General features: G+C 42.3%; 1 pseudogene; it reads right to left on the reverse strand.

Moving 5' to 3' along the window:
- Positions 1-216: 216 nt before the first annotated feature.
- Positions 217-334, reverse strand: LOC126482625 (5S ribosomal RNA; annotated as a pseudogene).
- Between the last annotated feature and the right edge of the window lie 9413 nt (positions 335-9747).

The raw sequence follows: 9747 nt of genomic DNA on the forward strand, positions 1-9747 counted from the left end.
ATATGAAGTATAAAGCACTCCGTCATCAGGCCACAAGTGGCCCATCGGAACCATTCGACCGCCGTGTCATCCTCAGCTGAGGATGCGGATAGGAGGGGCGTGTGGTCAGCACACCGCTCTCCCGGTCGTTACGATGGTTTTCTTTGACCGGAGCCGCAGATATTCGGTCGAGTAGCATCTCAATTGGCATCACGAGGCTGAGTGCACTCCGAAAAATGGCAACAGCACATGGCGGCCCGGATGGTCACCCATCCAAATGCCTGCCACGCCCGACAGCTCTTAACTTCGGTGATCTGACGGGAACCGGTGTATCCACTGCGGTAATGCCGTTGCCCTATATGCAGTATAGGGCGCTGCAAACGCAGCCACAGGCCGACGTTGTTATGCGGATTACATTGCTGTAATCGTTCGGTATGTAACCCTCCAGTAGCTTCACATTTCAGGCTTACAAGAGGAAGCCACGACGTTGGGACTACGGATGTACTTGAAATCTTGTACACCACTAGCAGACCATTAAAACAACGTAATGTGCAAGCTGTAAGGAGCACTACTCAGGCAATTCCGAGAAAATAAATAGGGAACTTTTACGTGTCTCTCATGTAATACATCATGTGCGTCGGTGCTGGATGTTAGAGTTCATTGTGGTCACGTAGCTAGCGTTCGAGCCTCGTAAGACGAACGTGTACGATGCGACGGTTCGACTCCGACTTAAACTTTCATTTTTGTAGTAGAAGTGTAATTCTGTCATATTCAAAACATTTGCGCATAAATTATTCGTTCTTGCTACAGCAGCAACGTCACGCTGCTACCCAGGTTAACAGCCAAATGGTGCCTGCCTCTTTGTCTGGGTTCGAAGCGTCGAGGTGCTATGTAGTTCCGGGTACCTTATCAAAATGTGCGCATAAGGGTTTTCGCAATTTATGGCAGATATTCTTTTTCAGAACAAATTTACACGTTTCATCATTCACTTGTTGATAGTTATACATACGTTTGTTCTAATAATTAAATTTAATTAAAAATTGTAAGTAGTCAAATAAAATGAAATCCACTAAACACGTTGATTTTAATTATATTACTTATCAAATGTCAATTAAATTTAATAATACGACCAGAGATGAAAACAATGTAGATTAAATCTTAAGCTCGAGCGAGACTCGAACAACCGCCTCATTTTTGTTGTTGTGGATAGATGTTGATTTAACGGCCTACTAAAAATGTACAAAGAATGAGCCAAATGTGTAATCACAACTTCATGGTCTCTCCTTGTTATTATTCCTCACACACTCTTACCCAGTAGGTGTAATGGCTGTGTTAGGGCGGAATAGTAGCAGACATTAATCATTGTGTAGAAACAAGGAGTAAAATATAGCGACTACAATGAAACGTAAGGGGGCGTTTTGGGAAGTGGGTTTGAAGCGAACTCAGTGAAAATTACAAAATTGCATTCGACCAACATTTATTTAACAATATTTCAGTTGCACTGTGCGACAAGAACACAAAAAGACAATACACATTTTTAAAAAATCTTTAATAAATGCAATACTGACGCATTTAAAAACGTAAGGTCATTATTTTTGTAATAAGCTCAGTTGAGAAGTAATAAAAATTAAATATATTTACTTCATAATTCCTCTGAATTCCTCTAATAGCTGTATGTATGAGGCTGGTGTCTGAATAAAATTTATGTTATTTTCATGCATCAAAAGAGTTTGTGGTCGAAATGCTATAAAATGTTACTAACGGCAGAGCAACCATAAAACTTCTTAATATGTAAAACTATATATACTTTGGATGATGTCCCTCTGAATACACGAAATAAACTGTACTGAAGGCTTTCACTAACTCAGTAAACGTAGAAAGGACCTAGCAGAACGATCTTAAGACTTGATAATAGAGCACATATTAAACGGAAACAAATTTTAAAACGTTATTCTAGTAATAGAAACGACTACAAATTTGCATTGAAAGAAAGCAGTAGATCGGGTCTGACCGAAAACAGCGACGGCGCAAATTATTGTTCTAACAACAGCTTAAAAACTTACTGTCGTTTGGTTGACCTGCTTATGGACAGAATGCTTTCTAATCACGACCCAGCGTCCAAGTTAGTACACGAGAAGCTACACATACGAGAACAGGTATTTGGTTTCTTAGTCAAAAATAAAGAAATACGTGTTTTTTTGAAACTTAAACCTAATGGGTGTAAAATGGTGGGTGAAACTATTTTTGGACATACATCATTATTATGCAACTATTAAAGTATTTTGAGAGCGATATCTATGATCATTGGTACTTGACTTCAGGGTTACAAATAAAAACAAAAGACGTGTTTCAGTGTTTTTAGAAACTGAACTACTAAGGGGTGAAATAGGGGATGAGATTATTGTATGATAATATTTTATTATGAAAGCATTTTATAGCTAAATCTATAAAAATTTAAATTTGGCTTCTCAGTTAGAAATAGATATATACATTTTTCACTGTCTTTTTTTTTTAATTCAACCTTTTTGGGGGTGAAATCGGGGATGAAAGTTTCAATGGATACATTTCACTGTCGAAGCTTCTTTAAAGCTAAATCTATGAAAATTTGTGTTTGACTATTCTGTTACGAATAAACATACACATGTTTTTGGAAACATCACCACTAAGGGAGTGAAATAGGAGGTGAAAAGTTTAATCAAAACATATCATTGTGGAAGCATTTTTCAAGCTAAATCTTTGAAAACTGGTGTTTGGCTTCCCGGTGAGAGATGAAAAAATACGTTTTTCACTGGTTTTGGAAATTCAACCGCTAATGGTGTGAAATAGGTCAGAATGATTCACTGAGTCGTTATCGACCAGGCACCGTTTGAAAAGGGATTGTCCGAAATTCCAGGACTAAGGATGTTATACATCGGATGAAAGGCTTTTTGAAAGTATGTCGCTATTATGGGAATTTTGAAGCTGGAACTACGAACATTTTATTAGTTTCTGAATTAGAAAACAAAAAGTACACGTTTCAACATTTTTGGAAATTCAACCATTAAGGAGAAAAAACAGTTGGTGGAAATATTTCTGAAAATGAATAATTTCTAAGGATGTACTTAAGGATTTTAGGGCTACATCTATGACAACTGGTATTTGACTTTGGATAGAAAGAAACAAAAAGACAGGTGTTTGAGTGATTTAGGAAATTCAACACCCAAGTGAGTGCCAATGGGGATGAAAATGCTTAAGAAAATGTTTCCTTACAATAAAAAAATTGAAGCTCAATTTTTGAAAAATGGTATTTCACTTTCCACTTAGATGCTAAGGAATATTTGTTAGGGCATGAAAGATGCTCTGCAAATATCTGCACAAGAGCGCAAAAAACATGATGAACAGAAACTTTGAACTCCAGCTACCAGAAAAGTTTTTTGGTCAGAAGTACGTTCGGAATAGGCCATACGTATAAGGCCTTGATTAGTGTGAAAAGCTTAGAAGGTGTTACAGTATGTGAACAACATAGAAATTTTCCATGCCAGACAGTATATACGAGCGAAGCAACAGGTGCTAAGCTAGAAAAGAATATAGTACTGGCGCTTATTGCCAGCGCAGAACGTGAGAGGATTGAGACAAAGAGCAGCCACCACTTAAGGACAACGTCTCCAAAACTTCAAGCCCACACAAGCTGACTGGCGACGTTGAATCATGAAATTGCTCACCATTGCTGTCCATTATTTGCAGTGAAGTCACTTCAGTATGGGCTTTCTTGTAAAGGTCTGCTCTGCACCATAATACAGATTAGTGACCACAGACAGGTCAAGCGGCTGACAACACGCACAGTCCTTTCCATCATGGCCAGAGGCCCACTGCCGATATTAGCGAGCAGCTGACAGCCACACTCGCCACAACACACTCGCAGATGGAGCTACGCCGGAACAAGAGATGGCAGAAAAGTCAAGAACGATGCCATGCAGCAGACGGGGCTATGAGACGATGTCAGCCAATAATACGCTAACCAAGTCGTCACCACGACAGGAACGGCATCCAAACGAAGAGAATAAAAAGGACGTGCCACTTAGCCGCGGCAGCACTAGAACAGAGGACTAGAAGAGTCACACCAGTGGAGCCGCACTGGAAGATCCGCGACTTGTGATCCATGACGTTGTCTCCGTACCCATACACATCCATCCACTCGATACAATTTGAAACGAGACTCGTCCGACCAGACAACAGGTTTCATGTCATCAACAATCCAACGTCGGTGTTGACAGGCCCCTGCCGTGGCGTAAAGCTTTGTGTAGTGCAGTCATCAAGGGTATGCATTAGGCTTTCGTCTCACAAAGCCCATGTCGATGATGTTTCGTTGATTGGTTAGCACGCTGACACATGTTGATGACCGAGCACTGAAATCTGCTAAAATTAGCGGAAGGGCTGCACTTCTGTCATGTTGAACTATTCTCTTTAGAAGTTGTTGGTCCCCTTCTTGCAGGATCTTTTTGCGGCCGCAGCGATGTTAGAGATTTGATGTTTTAGCGGATTCCTGATATTCACGGTACACTCGTGAAATGGTCGTACTGCAGAATCCCCACTTCATCGCTACCTCGGGGATGCTGTGTGCCATCGCTCGTGCGTCGACTGAAACAGCACGTTCAAACTCACTGAAATCTAGAAAACCTATCATTGTAGCATGTAAGGGATCCGTGGTACCACGAACATAGATATTAGTATCCGACACCCAGGTCGATAGCAGACAGGAGTCGATTGTCGTGCGCTGCAGGTGGCAGTGATATTACAGTCGAGTGAAAGCACTTCTGGGAAGACTCGCAGAAAGTAAAAAATGGGGGTCGAGCTGAGTACTGTGTCAATGACGGATGTGCCGAATGAGGAAAAAATATTAAATTCACCGGTGTGTGACAAATGAGCGCGTGGGGTTGAACACTCATCAATACCGATTCACAAGTGATATAAAACCAAAAATGATACGTGCCGAATTAAATGTTTCGCGTCAACCGCGTCGGCCAGCAACAACCATGGATTGCAGTGAGGATTGTTGTGAATGTGAACCATCATCATTGCGTGTGACGAAGTACTTATAATCAGCAACCAATAAAAGATATAACCGTAATTAAGCTTGTAAGGTGAAGGCAGCAAATGCTTCAGAATTTGTGTGTTAATAGAAAACATATATCATTTTGTGTATCGCAAGATTTTTGGTCTTTAATAATAAAAAAACTTTCAGTAATTAACTATTCCGTCTCAGAACAGCCGCACCCTGTTGAAATTTCCCCGGAACTACAGCTGAAAAACCGATAGCCTTTTATCCATTACGCACACGGTCGTAGATTCATAATAATTAAAGGTTTGGTGGCTTCAGTAAATCACAAAACCCAATAACGGATATAACGAGGGTGTTTCAAGCGGCAGTAACCGATCTATCAACAGGGCGAGACACTTTTGTCTTATATAGGTCTTTTTCTTTTGCTCTTCAGTGTACATCCGTTCTGGAGCCGCGCTTTGTTCCACATACAAGGTAGTCCATTGATGGTGACCGGGCCAAATATCTCACGAAATAAGCATCAAACGAAAAACTACAGAGAACGAAACTCGTCTAGCTTGAAGGGGGAAAACAGATGGCGCTATGGTTGGCCTGCTAGATGGCGCTGCCATTGGTCAGATGGATATCAACAGCGTTTTTTTAAATAGGAACCCCCCATTTTTATTACACATTCGTGTAGTACGTAAAGAAATATGAATGTTTTTGTTTGACCACTTTTTTCGCTTTGTGATAGATGGCGCTGTAATAGTCACAAACGTATAAGTACGTGGTATCACGTAACATTCCGCCAGTGCGGACGGTATTTGCTTCGTGATACATTACCCGTGTTAAAATGGACCGTTTACAGATTGCGGAAAAGGTTGATATGGTGTTGATGTACGGCTTTTGAAATCAAAATGCCCAACTGGCGTGTGCTATGCATGCTGCTCGGAATCCTGGACGACATAATCCAAGTATCCGGACCGTTCGCCGGATAGTTACGTTATTTAAGGAAACAGAAAGTGTTCAGACAAATGTGAAACGACAACCACGACCTGCAACAAATTATGATGCCCACGTAGGTGTTTCAGTTGCTGTCGCGGCTAATCCGCACATCAGACAAATTGCGAGAGAATCGGGAATCTCAAATACGTCGGTGTTGAGAATGCTACATCAACATCGACTGCACCCGTACCATATTTCTACGCACCAGGAATAGCATGGCGACGACTTTGAACGTCGTGTACAGTTCTGCCACTGGGCACAAGAAAAATTAGGGCTGATGACAGATTTTTTGAACGCATTCAATTTAGCAAGGAAGCGTCATTCACCAACAGCGGTAACGTGAACCGGCAGAATATGCACGACTGGGCAGCAGAAAATCCACGATGGCTGCGACAAGTGGAACATCAGCAACCTTGCCGGGTTAATGTATGGTGCGGCATTATGGGAGAAAGGATAATTGGCCCCCATTTTACCGATGCAATCTAAATGGTTCCTACGTAATGTTCTACCGATGTTACTACAAGATGTTTCACTGCGTGACAGAATGGCGATGTGCTTCCAACGTGATGGATGTCCGGCACAGAGCTCGCGTGCGGTTGAAGCGGTATTGAATAGCACAATTCATGAGAGGTGCATTGGTCGTCGAAGCACCGTACCATGGCCCGCACGTTCACCGGATCTGACGTCCCCGGATTTCTTTCTGTGGGGAAAATTGAAGGATTTTTGTTATCTTGATCCACAGACAACGCCTGCCAACATGCGTCAGCGCATTGTCAAAGCATGTGCGAACATTACGGAAGGTGAACTACTCGATGTTGAGAGGAATGTCGTTACACGTATTGCCAAATGCATTGAGGATGACGAATATAATTTTGAGCTTTTATTTCATTAATGTGGTATTTACAGATAATCATGCTGTAATAGCAAACGTTCTCGGGAATGATAAGTTTACAAAGGTACATGTATCACATTGGAACAAGAGAAATAAAATGTTCAAAGGTGCCTACGTTCTGTACTTAAATTTAAAATACCTACCTGTTACCAATTGTTCGTCTAAAATCGTGAGCCATATGTTTGTGACTATTACAGCATCATCTATCACAAAGCGAAAAACATTCATATTTATTTGCGTACTACACGAATATGTATTATAAAATGGTGGTGTTCCTATTTTAAAAAACGCAGTTGATACCCGTTTGACCTATGGCAGCGTCATCTAGCGGGCCAACCATAGCGCCATCTGGTTGCCCCCTTCAAGCTAGACAAGTTTCGCCCTTTGTAGTTTTTTCGTTTGACACCTATTTCGTGAGATATTTGGCCCGGTCACGATCAATGGACCACCCTGTATAGTGCAGGAACGGTCTCAGACAGAAACTTTTTGAGTGCCTCTTCTCCGTCAGATTATGCTTAGGTAGACTCAACGAAGTGACAGACCGCCGCGTCGTCGTCATCTCATACGCGTCACGGTATACGCATATAGAGGGGCGTATGGTCAGCACACCGCTCTCCCGGCCGTCATTAGTTTTCGTGACGCAAGCCGTTATTTCTCAATCAAATAACTCCTGAATTTCCCTCACAAGAGTTGTGTGCATCCCACTTGACCAGACAGTCACCCGTCGAAGTGCTAGGGAGGCCCGACCGCGCTTCACATCGGTGATCTGACGGGAGCCGATGTTACCATTGGATCGCCCCTTATGTATGCTAATTACTCCTGTGCCAGGATTACGTACACCACGAAAATAATGCAGAAAGAAAGAACTGTAGAAACTGCTACAATGGTGGCGCGTGAAGCATACGTTTGATTGCTGCTCAGAAGTCGTGACTCACTCGGTCGATTACTGGTCTTTAGTAATTTCGAAGTATCTGTAAGGCCAGCTACTGTGCTACTGGCAGACTCATCTGTTTTGCGTGTTGGCGCCAGTCTCAGGCACTAGCAGGTTATCTTAAGGGTTGTCATATCATCTAGCACTTAAATGTACAGAAAGGAAATGTTACAGGAAGGACAGAAACTGCAATTGTGTTGGAATTCATTCAGCTTAGGCAAATAAATCAATCTTTTCTAGAGTGAGTAGTTAGTACAGTTTCCTGTTTTCTCCTTTCAAGGACGAAAATCGATTGGAGAACGCCACTCTAGCCTGTGAACGGCCAAATCCGGCTGCAGTGGTTCTTGAAGAGGCTGCTCACACAACCACGGTTTTAATAGAGTTGTTACGGATTAGCAGTATATCGTCTCACTGTAAGTTACTGGCGAAATTAAATTAAATTGACATCACGGAAAATGTAAGAAATGTTAGCCTCGGCCGGAGCGAACTTTCTTTTGTCACGTTTCGATCTGTTTATATGCGATCCTTCTTCTTTTCAGTGTTTTCCGTGTGTTCCCTTTTTCGCCGAATCTGCGAAGAGCTTCCTCATTCCTTATTAATGCACTTCATTTTTGGCAGCCTTCTATAGAACCATGTTTCAAACTTTTAAACTTCTTTTCCAATTTTAAAACAGCCCTTTGATTTACGGTGCAGCGTTCCAGACGTATATTCTCAGAAGTTTCTTGCTCAGATTGCGACCGATGCTTGATACTAAAAGACATTTCTCCGCCAGGAATGCCATGTTTTCATGTGCTGATCTGCTTTTCGTGACCTTCATACTTCGTCTTTGTTTCCAAGGTAGCAGAGCTGCTTCCCTTCGTCTGCTTCGTGGCCCCATTCAGTTGCAAGCACTGTGAACATATGTAGCAGAAATTCTCGGAGAATACGTATTACAATTTTTGTTCTCGCGAATTCCGATAAGGTACATTTGGGAAACTCGTATTCTAGAAAGACTGGGCGACAATATATTCATCGTGATCATGTATTCCCGGGAGGTATTATGAGATGAAGATGAAACATATTTAGTTTTTTTTATTTCCTCAGTCCGCGAATGAGACAGGTAACTGACTGTATTGATAAGAGAACCCTCCGCCAGGTATCACACATGGCATATGCAATACGAGAAAATACTCTGCTGTCTATTAATATTGCAGCATCAACAATACAGCAAGGATAAACGTCAAACTGGTGTAAAGTATAACCGGAGACCAAAAAGATTCCGTCTGGTGCTTATATGCAATATTGTGCGATTCTGATGCGCGTTTATAAGCACCGAATCGTAGGCAAGGGATTTTTGTGGCATTCGTGTCTATCCAACGGGCGTACGGTAAACTGTGGAAACATGAACTACGGCGACGTTACTACCAAATGTATCCAAAGAGGACGTGATGGTTATCTTCTCTTGTCTGCGAGAAAGCAATAACCGGCAAAGAGCCATCGGGGAGTGAATAATGTGTATAGAGCAGCATGTCTCTTGAAATCCTCTGTTGTGGAATGGTGCAGCAAGGGGTGCTGCTACTCCATGAAAACGCACGTCTTCATATGTCATATGCCGTAAGGCAGAAATTACGCCAACTCAAATGGGAGACACAACAGCACTTGCTTTGTGGTCCTGACCTTCCCCCCCCCCCCCCCCCCCTGCGATTACCATCCCTTCGATACAATAAAAAAGGCCTTTAAAGGTCAACGATTCCTATCGGACGAGGACGTACAGCAGGCAGTTACTGACTTCTCCACGAAGCAAGCCACGGTGCTTTACCAGGTGCCTATCTTCAACTTGAAGCGTCGGTAGAATTTTTGCCTCAATGCTCACGGCAATTTCTCCTCAATGGGGTACCCATTCTGGGGTGTATGGCCTTCGGGCGGAAGATTTTTGATTTTCCC

This window comes from Schistocerca serialis, chromosome 5 (assembly GCF_023864345.2).
Source record: "Schistocerca serialis cubense isolate TAMUIC-IGC-003099 chromosome 5, iqSchSeri2.2, whole genome shotgun sequence".
Lineage (NCBI taxonomy): Eukaryota > Metazoa > Arthropoda > Insecta > Orthoptera > Acrididae > Schistocerca > Schistocerca serialis.